At 59.2% G+C, this 12276-nt stretch overlaps 1 protein-coding gene across 1 annotated transcript in view; it reads left to right on the forward strand.

Moving 5' to 3' along the window:
• The first annotated feature begins 1464 nt into the window (after positions 1–1464).
• ZFHX3 (zinc finger homeobox 3) overlaps positions 1465–12276 on the forward strand; it is a 135514-nt gene continuing 124702 nt past the window's right edge. Inside the window, exon 1 of the mRNA XM_065745361.1 lies at positions 1465–1619. The gene's annotated coding sequence lies outside the window, so the exon portion shown is untranslated. The remainder of the gene's footprint in view (positions 1620–12276) is intronic.

Genomic DNA, 12276 nt, shown 5'->3' on the forward strand with positions numbered 1-12276 from the left:
GCTGCATTCCTGCCAGTAATGAAACAGTCTCTTACAGGAGGATGAAGAAAACAAATTCCTGAATCCTGGACTGAGGTTCTTTTCTGGTTCACCTCCTGAAATTGAGATTCCCCCTCCCCAGCATCCACCTCTATTTTTTGCCAGGGTTGGGTTGGGAAGGAAAAGCTGCTGGAAATAGAAAAATTAAATAATCATCACAAATGGACGCAAACACAACATGAAAAATGTTACCGTAACACCAGGGAAGTATTTATTTAATCAAACCAGAGGTTCTGCTGGGACTGCAGGAATGCTGCATCCTTTCCTAAAAAAAAAGAAAAAGAAAAAAAAAAAAAAAGGAAAGAAAAAAGAAAAAAAGGGAAAAAAAGGGAAAAAAAGGGAAAAAAAAAGGAAAAAAAGGGAAAATGAGGAGGGGGTGGGAGGAAAAAAGAGAAAGCAAGAAAGAAAAAAGGCAGAGGCACAGCCGCCTCCTGGAGTTCCCCATTGTCCGGGGCTATAGAGAGCCCCGGAATGGCATTAAACTCACAAAAGGCATATTGTGCAGGGGACAAAAAAAGCCCCTTCTTCTACAATAACTTTTAGCTTCTTATTTTTAGAAAATGACAAAGCTGTTGCCAGCGCTGGCTGGTGAAACCTGTAGCCCGGCTCCCGGCGCGCCCGCATCCGTCAGCTGTCCCGCGCGGAGGCGGCCGCAAAGTTTGCACGGGCTCGGGCCGGGCCGGGCAGCGCCCAACGCCGCGGGGATGCGATGCCGCGGGGCCGCTCCGCTCCGCGCCGCGCGGGGCGCCCGCCCCGAGGTGCTCTCGCCGCCGCCCGCAACTTTCCCGGCTCCTCCCGGGGAACTTCGGCGGCGGCGGCAGCGGGGGTCGTCCTCGCCCTGCCCTGCGCGGGGCGGCGCGGCTCCGCCCGGGGCCGGGGGCAGGTGGCCGCGGGGCGCGGCGCGGAGCGGAGCGGTGCGGAACCGCCCGGCGGCCGCCAGCCCCCTCCCGGCGCGGCGCGGGGCCCCCCCCCGCCGCGGGCTGGGGGCCGGCCGCTGCCCCAAGTTTCGGTGCGGCGCCGCCGCCGCCGCCGCGCTCCCCCCGCCCGCTCCTGCTCGCTCGCTCCCTCCCCCGCCGCCTGGGCTGAATCTTATTGATCCAGAAGGTGGCTAATTAGCCCTTCCCGTCGTGCCTGGGTAATGAGGCACATGCGCACTGCACTAATCAGCCATTTTTTGCAGGAAACTAATTAGCAGAATAAAGATCCAAAGAGTTTTTTTTCTTCCCAATCATCAGATCTGAGTCCGGGCGCTTCCTGCTCCGGCGACCGCCAGCCCCGCCGCCCGCTCCGCTCCGCGCCGCTCCGCCCCGACCCGACCGCCGCCGCCGCTGCTGCTGCCGCCGCCCGCGGCCCCCTCTCTCCGGGGGGCTGCAAACTCCCCGACAACGATGCCGCTGCTGGGCAGCGGCGGCGGCGGCTCTCGCTCGGCTCCGGCCGCTGCCCCCGGCTCCCGCTGCTGCTGCCCCGGGCCCCTCCGCGGAGCGCGCTCCTGCCGCAGCCGCCGCAGCCTGCATGGGATCTGTAGCCCCCGCGCCGCCGCCCGGGATTAAAAGCGCCGCCGCCGCCGGAGCAGCGACCGCGTAAGTGGCAACTTTTCTGCCCTGTCCCCCGCTCGGGCTCCTCCTGCTCGGGGCGCCCGGGCTGCTTTGCATGGGGCTGGTCCGGCCCCCCCCCCCCCCTCCCGCTCCCACCCACCGCCCCGGATCCCCCGGCAAACTTTGTGCCGCTCTCCGGCCCGGAGCCCCGCGCCGCCGCCGCCGCCGGGGACGCGCAGGTGCCGGCGCCGCGGGGGCCGCCGCGCGCCCGCGGAGCCCCCGCCCCGCCCGCCTTACCGCGGGGCGCGGAGCGGCGCTGCCCGGCTTTGTGCGCCGCCGCCGGGGCGGGCGGGGGGCGCGGAGCGGCGCGGAGCGGAGGGGCCGGCGGCGGGCATCGACCCGCGCCATCTGCATAATCGATGGGCGGCGGGCGGAGGGCCCGGCCCGCGGCCGCGCAGCGCGGGCGGCCCTCGGGGAGCGCGCTCCGCGGCGATGGGGCCGCGCCGCCGCCCGCGGGAGCAGCGCTCCGCTCCGCGCAGCCCCCGCTCTGAAAACAAAGGGCCGAAGAAGTACTTAAAATTGTTCGGGCCGAGCCGGGTGCCGCGGCCGCGCCGCCCGCAGAGCTCCGTCCCCGGGATGTGCGCCGGGACGGAACCGCGCAGGAGAGCGGCGGCGATTTCTATTTTCCGCGGGCGCGCTCCGTTTGGGAAAGAATGCGGCCGAGGGGGATGGGAGAGGTGAGGGCAGCGGGTCCGCCGTAGGCCGATCGCCCCGCGCTCGGTTTCAGTTCTTCATTACTTAACGCCGAACGCTTATCGAAATATTTGCGACCGCTCCTTCGCGGGGACCGCTCCGCACCGCCGCCCCGCGCGGCCCCGGCGCCGTCCCCGAGCCCGGAGAGCCGCCCGTCCGCGGGTCGGGGCCGCCGTGCGTGTGCACGTACGCGCGGCTTCGGGAAGCGTTGAATTATTGATACACCGGGAGGTGGTTTTGTTGGGCTTTTATTTAATTTTTTGGAATAGTTGGAGTCCTTCCCGCTCCGCGCCCCGGGGCCGTGTCCGCCCCGCACAGCTCCGGGCGCCGCAGCGCAGCACTCCCGCGGCCCCGCGCGGAGCGGAGCGGCCCTCGGCTCCACGGGGTCACGGCGAGTTCGGCTCCGCGCGGAGCTGCGGGGATCAGCGCCGGGGAACGCGGGACACAACGGGGTCACGGCGGCCGCGCAAAGGGCAGCGCTCCCACCGCCGTCTTTAGCGATCCATGGACAGTTCTGGGCGCTCCTCGCCGTGCTCCGCCGCAGCCCCGCTCCCAGGTATTTTCCTCCCCGCTCACGGCTCTCTCCCTTTGCCCTCCCCCCCACCCCCCCGCCGCCTTTTAGGGGAGGGGGGGGGGAAGGGAAAAATAAAAGAAAAAAGAAATTGGCGGGGGGGGGGGGGGGAGAAGAGGGGAAAAAATAAACCCATTGAGTTTAGGCAAATAAGGTTCGGTCTCCGTATCCTATTACAAAGCACTTTGAATATGCAAGACATCACACAGGACCAGTTATTCCAGTTACGACAAACTTAAAAAGAGAAAAAAGAGAGGCACGTCGAGATCGCAATTTGTTACAGCCAGAACCCTTATTTAAAACTCTGCCTTTAATTTTAATTCGCAGCCGCGCACAGCCCTGCTCTGCTGTCAAGGTGTCGGGGTTTCTTTTTTCATTACTGTTATTATTATTAAAATCTTTCAGTCGAGTTTGGGAAGACCGCTGCGAGCAACGCCTTTTCACTATTTCTGTTCCTGTATCTCGGAGGAGAGTTGGCAGCGATGCTGTGGTTTGCAGTTACACAATATGTTATCATGTTTTTAATCACTAAATCATTGCAGCGGTTATAGATTTACAGTCGCGGGGCATTACGGCGCAGCAGAGCCCGCACGGCCGCACCGCGAGCGCCGCAAACGCTCCGCACCTCCGCGCGGGGAGCGGCCGCGTCCCGGGGCCGACACCTGCCCGCCCGGGGCCGCGGAGCGCTGCGGGGCCAACTCGGCGGGGGCGCGGCGGGCAGGGCCGGGCCGGGCCGGCTCCTGCGGGGAGAGGGCTGCGTGCCGCCCCGGCCCCGTCCCGCGCGGCGGGCGGCCCTCGGCCGGCGGCGAAAGCAGACAAAAGGCGGAGGGGAGGGAATGCGGTGCGCTCCGGGACGCGGCCGCGCCGCGGTTCCCCCTCTCCGGGCGGTGGCACCGGGACGTTCGCGGCGGCTGCGGGGTCCGGCCGCGCTGCGGGCGGCATCGCGGGGAGCGGTGTCCGAACCGACGGGCGCACGGCCGCGTAGCTCGGCCCGCTCGCGCTTCGTTCTACTTCCCAAAATGACAGCGGACACATTAATAATAGCGCTGTCGCACGGAGGAGCCGAGAAGCGAGCAGCAGCCTTCCTCGCGGACCGTTCTCCGGCACGGCCGTGCCGCGGCTCGCGCTCTGCCGGCGCCGGGCTCAGTGCTGCGGGAGAACCGCTCGGCCCCGTGGGCAGCGCCGCTCGAAGCCGCGGGATTTCCGCGCGGGAGCTCGGGGAGGGCCGCGCAGGGGCAGCGTCTCGCGGGCTCCCAAGTGCCCGCGCCGTGGCTGTGCGGGGCGGCCGCGCTCCACTCCCCGCAGTTCCGTGCCCACGGGGCTCAGCCCGGGCCCACGCGTGGCGGCCGCGCCGTCGGGGCGGGAATCGGGACAGCCGAGCGCGGAGCTGCTGTCTGTCCTGTGCGAAACACGCGTCCTGCGCAGCGCCCGAGGGGCCGTGGTGCACCCAAACAGAACCGCTTTGCTCCAGGGGTGAGGTGAGGGCAGGAGCCCAGCCCACCTCCTGCTTTGTCTGCTCCGCGATTCAGCCGCTCCTGAGGTGGGCTCGTGTGTACGCGGGGCTTGGAGATATGGATCCATCCCAGGCTGTTCTTGCATTTTCTCTTTATGAAACAAAAAGCGGTCGAGGAGGGCTTCCTGGGCAGCAGAATGCTGTGCTGGGCACGCTCCTGCCCGGCCATGCTGTGCCCCCAGAGCTGTGTGCTGCACTGGGCCTGGCTGCAAGCAGGGCAGGACATCCATCGCCACAGCAACCGCGGGCTGACAGCGGGGCCGGCGGGAGCCGTGTCCTCGGAGGCAGTGTCAGTACTGCTCCACCGAGTGAGTTGGTTCTGTGCAGGATGCTGCGGGACGGCCCTGCGCTGTGCTGCGCCCTCGGCTCCGCTGCTGCGAGGAAGGAAGGGTGTTCGGCCGCCAGTTGTAGTTTCATTATGTCACAAGTGCCAGACGTGCCTCGGTAACGAAAGGCAAAGCGGAGCCGCTGCAATGTTTGTTTTCCGGGGAGAAAAACATGTTGTGCTCTGAATTGCGTGGCTCATGCTTCTGGGGAGTGGGAAGATGAGCCCCATGGTCCCGCGGCTTTGGGTCATAAATCCATCAGGACTGAGCTGTGCTGAGTCCTCTGATGGAGGCGATGAAGGAGCACCAATGGATGCGGAGGTCGGCCCCTGCTCTGGTACCAAGGAAGCTGACCCGCGTGGCCTGCAGCGCCTCGAGCCCCGCTCTGCTGGCTCCAAGATGGCGGCCGGCCTGGCTGGATGGCAGCGCCTAAATCCTCATCTCCCTTCGGCATCACCAACAGCCTCCTGCAAACAGCAGTGCTCGGCTGAGAATCTAGAGCACACATCTCAGTGCTTGTGGCAACAGGCTGAGTCCCACTAGGGGTGGGCCCGGCCTTCCTGGCACAGCAGGGGAGGGGGGGGAGTGCAGACGCAGCCAGGTGCACCTGGTGGAGAGAGAGCTTGGGCCTCGGTTGTGGTCGGGTTAATCTTATTAGGGAGAGAGCTGAGGTCAGAGGTGTGTTGTTTGGGAAGAGAGCTTAGGTTTTAGGTCAGGTGCATGCCGTTGGGTGAGAGCTGTGCCAGGTGTATCTTGCTGCTGGTTTGCTGGGATGCCATGGGCAGGGCTGGGCTCAGCTCAGGGCGGTGAGCGTGCCGGCTCCTCGGTGCTGCGGAGCCATTTCTGCGGGCGGTTCAGGCTCAGCACTGGCTCATCTCACCTCGTGCTGCAGAAGGCCTCGCGCAGCCCCTGGGCCGCAAGCAGAGCAGCACGGCACGGCTGCCCCCGCTGCAGTGCGTTCCTGTGTGCGGCTGCTGCGCGGTGTGACGTGGCCGGCGTTCTCCATCTGACAGTGTGCCATGGCTGCTGGGCCGGTGCGTGGCAGCCGCCATCCTGGGAGCCCCAGCAGCAGGGCCCTGGCTGCGGGGTCACCGTGCGCCTGCCCCACTGTGCCCGCGCGCGCTGCGCCGAGCAGCCCCTGACTGTGCCAGACAGAACTGTAGATGTCAGGCTTTGCACAGAAAGGAGAGCGGGAGGGAGGGCGAGGGAGAGCCCAGCGTGCGGCAGCGAGGCTGCGAGTTTCAAATTAACCTTCTGCTTTGTTGATGCCGAACGCCAAGCGCTCCCCAGCCCCCCCAGCGCAACGCGCAGCAAATTGCGGGAGCCGGGTGCGATTTACATAAAGCCATTAGGAGCAGGCGGCAGCAGGAGCAGCGGCCGTGCCCCTGGGAGCTGCGGTGCCCGCACTGTTGGGCAGCAGTGGGGCAGAGCTGGGGGCCCATGCTCCTTGGGGGCACCCGGCTGTGCTGGGGCCCCACCGTGCTCAAAGAAAGGAGCCCCGCAGGGCAGCAGCCCCCGCAGGGTGCCACGGTCAGCTCCTGCACCATCGGCACCAAGGAAAGGGAATCCCGGCCTTCCCCTGGGGATTCAGGCCTGCAGCATTGTGGCGTTTGCTCCTCGAGAGCTCCTGCAGATGTCCGGGCACCAATTTCTCCTCTTTTGTTTTTTCCCCCATTAATTCTGTTCCTCTTGGTTTTGCATACTTCCTCCCCGAGTTCCTTGCTTCACGCTGTTTTTCATCTCCGTACCGACAGTTGGAAGCAGCTTAACACTGTGAGCTTGTTTGGAAGTCAGAGGATCTGTGTTAGGGCTGACGCTGACTTTGGGCACAGCACCAAATGTTTGCCTCAGCTGGAGTGCGTAGTGGGATAATTCTCAGTTCACATGCAGAGACTGTAAGTGGGGGTTTATTATGAAAAATCATAGTGTGTCTTGAATTCCTGAAGCACCATTGTATTCTTACATTTTGTTCTTTGTTCCTTTCTCCTATTTTTTTTCCTTCCAAACAGTTCACAAGCTGTTATGCATTGCTCCCACTGCTTCCAGGTGGGAATGTGGATGTCCTCCTGCCTGGAGCTGCACTGCTCCGGCTGTGGTTCTGCAGCAGACCTCAGAGAAGGATGACCTTCCTCCTCTGGGCACAGGAGAATCAACTTGTGCTGTAGACCTGCCTGTGCTGTGCATATGCTGGGGGATTTTGTTTGGGTGCTTTGCAGGAGGAGGGTTATGCACTGCCCTGGTGACAGGGCCCGCTCGTATTCGCTTCTTGTTCCAGAGGTCCAAATCTCAACAGGGCCACGTGCAGATGCAGCAGGTGCACTGCTGTGCCCCGTCCTGCTCCTCGGGATGGGCTCACTGGGAGCCGTACCAGACCCCATACCACTGCTGGGTGCTGTGCCCCTGCTCAAACACGTGCTGCATGGCAGTGGTGTGGGCCTGGCCCCAGAGAGCATCCCAGTGCCTCACTCCCACCCATCCACAGTGCAGATCCTCAGCTTTTTCCTTGTCTGCCATGTTCTGACCAGCCTCCTCCCTGCTTCCTCTTCCTGGAGGTTTGCACGGCATCCTGGCAGTTCCCCAGGTGGGTCTGGTGCCAGCACAGCCCTGCATGAAAAGCACCCTTCGTGGCAGGCCTGCTGTGCTTCCGCCTGAAACTGCAGATGTTTAACAGAGCCAAATTCTGACGGTGCCCAGGGAAGTGCTCCCAGCACGCTGCGAAGGAAGGCTCAGCCCCATGGGAACAGGACTCGGGCTTCCTCCTGAGCTCCTGGCTGTGCCTGAAACTCCTGTGGGGTCCTCGTGGTGTTGGCGGTGCAAGTGGGAGAGCCCTGGGCAGCTGCTTGCTCCCCGGTGCATCTCCGTGTAGTGTTGCTTTGCATCTCAGCAGGGTTGGTGCTGCCTGCAGCTGGGATCTCCTGTCCCACGGAGTGTGGTCTGGCTGCTTCCAGCAGCTGTGAGGCTGCTGCTGTTCCTCCAGCCGTCTCCGTCGTGGCCCCGTTGTGCTGCTGGGTGGGATGTGGTGACCAGTGAGATGTGTTTGATGAGGTTCTGTGAGAAGCCATGGCTGTCTTGTGGAGATTGTGGATTCTGTGGTTTCTCTGTTGCTGGCCTTCAGTACTGATAGGGCTGTCTGCTGTGTTCTGCTCTGCCAGGAGTGCGTTTGGGCCCCTTCTGGTGTGCCAGGGGAGGGACAGTGTGGTGGCACAGTGCTGAGTGTCTGAGGCTGGGGAAGGGCACGAGCGAGGCTGCCTCGTGCTGAGCAGAGGGAGCTGTTGTGCAGGGCACAGTGAGTGGGTGCTGCAGTCCCAGCCACGGGGGACGTGTCACCTGGATGAGAAGGACCTGGCTGAGGGGCTTGGGAGCAACGTTCCTGTTCGTCGCACAGTTCCTTCTGTGGTGTTGGGCTCTGGTTTTCCTGGCTTCTGCAGGGGGCTGCCAGCATTGGGTTTGGGGCCCCAGAGGGAGGGGAGGCTCCGGGTGGGTTTGGTGTCCACATACCCCTGGGGAAGCTGCGGGCCCAGGAGATGCAGCGCATGGCAGCAGTGGGCAGAGGTGCAGTGGGTGGAACGCGGGCAGCCAGGCTGCTGGTGGCTGCGGGGACTGCTGTGCCTCGAGGGCGACAGGGAGTACTGGGAGCCTGGTGGGACAGGTCCTCACAGGGGGAGGAGAGAATGGTCCCATGGGGCCTCTCGGTGGAAGCGGCTGCTTTGGATACTGCAGTGGACGGGACAGATTTTATACTTTGAACGTTTTCATTGTGTTGATTGTGAAAGGTTTTTTGTTTTGATTTAAGGTTCCGTCTTCCTCGTGTGAGCCTCTTGCACAGCGGAGGAAGAGAAACACTTTTAACAAAAATAGAGCATGTGTTTTCTTAAAATGAGATTGCTGTGGCATGTTTAGGACTTGAAACTGTGTGACTTTGAAGTTGACTTCATTTCACGCTGGTGATATCCTTTTAACTGTCTTAAGTAAACAATACAGCTCAGCTCTGAGAAGTGTCGTGTGAAAGCCATGCTGGGTTTCTAATTCTGACTGTTTCAAAGATTTTCGTTACAAATATGCTTTTCTTACCAGCAAACCTTCCTACTTAGAGAAGTTTGCATTGATTTATTATTATTTTTTCAAAGGATTTACTTACACATTAGAATGCCCTGTGGACATTATTTTCAGTTCAAGAATGGTTTATTTTAGTTTGACTTAATTGAATTGGAAACAGTTATAGACTCTACCAAAGCTGGTTGGTTCCAAACCAAAATAAGAACATCCACACGCAGGTTTACACCACGGTGAGAAACCCAGGCGGCATTTGCATGCATGGATTTGTCCTTTGCTCATGTGCACAGAGAGCTGGCAGGCAGATCTCGTGCATCGCTCAGCGATGCCGTGTTGTGCTCAGGACTGACAGCAGTCAGAAGTGAGCGGTGGTTCAGAGGCTGTGGCTGTGTGTGCTTGAAGTGAGTTGCTGCTCGGAGCAGCTTTGCCTTGGATGCTTTCTTTTTTTGCTGGCACAGGACTTTGAGGCACGGGAAGTAGTTTAGGGAAGGGACCTGGGTTAAAAAAAACTTTGCCAAGGGAGAAAGAAAAAAAAAAAAAGGCATCTTGGTTTGTGGCTGCAGACTGGAACTGCTGAAATGTGCAGTGGTGATTCTTCCACACTCAGCTGTGTGGGGTTTCCTGCTGGTGATCACGAGTTTCTCCTGCAGCTTTCCCTCCGGAGCCACGTGCAGCAGTGGCTGCGTGCTGAGCTGGGCTGCTCCTGCACCTGTACCTGTGCAGCGTGCTGCCATGAGCCTCTGTGTGCTGTGGGTTTGGTGCTGCTGCCCAAGGCAGGCATTGCTGAGCACTGCTTAGCCTGGCTCACTTCTGCTTTTGTCCCAGCAATAAACAAACAAAGCCCTCCGCTTCCTCTCTCTACAGTGGCTGTGGTCAGCATCACTGAGAAGAAGCCTCTGCCTCTTGTCCAGGCCAGGCCTGTCCTGATCATAGAATCACAGTGGCCTGGGTTGAAAAGAACCTCAGAGATCATTGAGTTTCAACCCGTGGGCAGGGTCACCAACCACCAGAGCAGGCTGCCCTGAGCCACAGCCAGCCTTGCCTTGAATGCCTCCAGCAGTGGGGCGTCCACAACCTCTCTGGGAGTCTCCATGTCCTCCTCCTCTGCGGTCAGACTGACCCGGGGATGCTAAGTCCCATTTAGAATCCTGGTAGTCCTGATCAGTTTTGAGCCCTTTGCTTTTCTGTTTAGTGCTTTGTGCAGTGACAGAACAAATTTGTGCTGCAGGTTTCAGAACTGATTTTGTTTTTATTTAAGCAGTTCAAGATAGTATTTCGAGGCAGTCCTTCACATCTCTGCTAACGCTGTAATGCTCCGGAATTTCATTGTCTATAGTGGAGGGGTGACAAGGAGGTGTGCGGCTGGGGGCTGCCCGAGCACGCGTCATGTTCTTCTCCCTGGCAGGTTGTGCTGGGACTGGATGTTGCTCCTGGATGTCAGCCGTGTTGGCATACTACTCTTGTTGTCTTTGTAAGTCAGGCGTGTTGAGGCTGTGCAGCAAGATGCTGGCTCTGTCTGCACACACATCTGAATGCCAGAGGTTGGCAGGGAGCTCGCTGGGGGCGGCCGCCCGCAGCAGTAGTGCCACGCGGCCGTGTTGGGTTCCGACCGCAGTGCCGCGTGGTTGCAGTGGGTACTGACTCAGGACTCACAAAGGCAGAAAGTTTTGCTGAAATACTTTGAGTGGGAATAAACTGGTGCGTCCGCATCATGTGGCCCCGCTTGTTGTGTGCAGTGCTTTGTTGTGTCCTCCCCTGACTAAGACTTGATTGTCCGTGTAGGGTGTTGCCAATTTACCTCCATCAGTTGCTATAGTGATTTAGCTACATCTGTACAACGTTCAGCTCAGTTTCGCATCACTTCAGCTTTGTCCTCCAACAGTAATGGATGTCTTTGTATAGCTGCCCATTTTCCTGGTCGTTAAAGAGCAATTCCTGTGTAAAGCCATCAGATTCTGATTGTTACTACGGATTGAAGATTTCTTAGTGGTTTGTTCTGTACGAAGTCATTAGTGAAGAAAAACTTCATAGCCCAGAGTGAAAATGTGAGCTTAACAACTGACTTCCCAGCCTGGACAAATAAAACTCATTACACCTGCAAACACACTCAAGAGCTTGAACAAGGAGGGTAGTTTCTAAATCAGGTGGTGAAGGGCATGAGAGTAGGAGATGCTCTTAGCAGCTTTTGTGATTTCTTAGGTGAAGAAGTCTAGCCTGGAATGTTTCCACTTTAATACTGTTCTAAAACCATTTAGATATGCATTATCTGTTGTGGAGAAGCCTGTCCTTTCTGTCTTGCTTGATTGTTCAAACTTGGCTCCCGTTTGGATGTGTCATGCTGCAGCCACTCTAAGAAGCCAGGCATGCTCGTTGACTGCAGATAAGAGGTAATGAATTTCTAAACACCGTTGTGAAAGCGCCTGCCTGGGCACGGTTTAATGGACGTTGTCCATTTTGGAGGGGCTCTGTGCTCCTGGTGGGGGCAGTCCGGGGACAGCGGCAGCCACGGCCGTGCCTGAGCTGTGCTGCAGCCCGCAGCGCTCGGGGCTGGGGGCGAGAAACTTGTGTTCCATGAAAGTCACTGGGGAAGGGATCTTGGGATCTTGCCAGGAAGAGTTTCCTGTTTAAAATTAGAAAGTGGATTTATTTATTTATTTATTTTAAGTCTCGATGTAAACTGGTAATGGCTTGAATTTGCTTTTAAATCCCAAGATGCCATTTGGAGAGGGAAAAAACGGCAGAATCCCAAAACAGTGAAATTGCAGGTTTTGGCTTTTTGTGGGAGAAGAGTAGTCTGCTGTGTGTAGCAGCCCCTGGGCACTGAGAGCAGGGAGACCAGCTCCAATGGGACGCATGTGGTTGTATGGGAACTGTTGAATCATGGGCTGAACTGATTGATCACCTGAGGCAAGTACTGAGTCAGCCACAGGGCCACAGGTGAAGGCAATGTACCTGTGTGATTGGGAAGGGGGGGAGCCTGGCTCCACCTCTCCCAGACCCCATTTAAGGGCTGACCACCACTGGGGAAGGTTCTCTTGTTGGAGATCCTGCCCTAGTGGAGTCATCAGCACACCTTGATCATCGTAAAGGTAAGCCTTCCTTTTCTTTTCCAATAACCTGTGTACCATCTGTACAGGGCTATATGGAAATATACCATCCTCCATACTATTCCATCTGAATTCCTTTCTTTAGAACTATTTGCCCTACAGTGATAAAGCCAACCACTGGGGAGCCTGGGAGGTGAGCTTGTGCAGCTATAGGCACGTCCCCGGAGCTTGTCCTGCTTGGGTTACTGTTTCTGGCTTTGGTATGCCAGGTGTGGGATGCGTCACCTTCACTTTGTGCCACCTTCATCCTCCCTTGAGGAAGAACAGAGAGGGAATCAGAGTACTAAACCACCAGGTTCCCTTCCCTGCTTGGCATCTGCCTGCCTGGGCCTGGTGTGCAGCTGGACCGCGGGCAGCAGCTGTCCCTGCCGTGCTGCTC

Source organism: Cyrtonyx montezumae, unplaced genomic scaffold, assembly GCF_038088225.1.
Source record: "Cyrtonyx montezumae isolate F1298 unplaced genomic scaffold, pur_monq_1.0 scaffold_35, whole genome shotgun sequence".
NCBI lineage: Eukaryota > Metazoa > Chordata > Aves > Galliformes > Odontophoridae > Cyrtonyx > Cyrtonyx montezumae.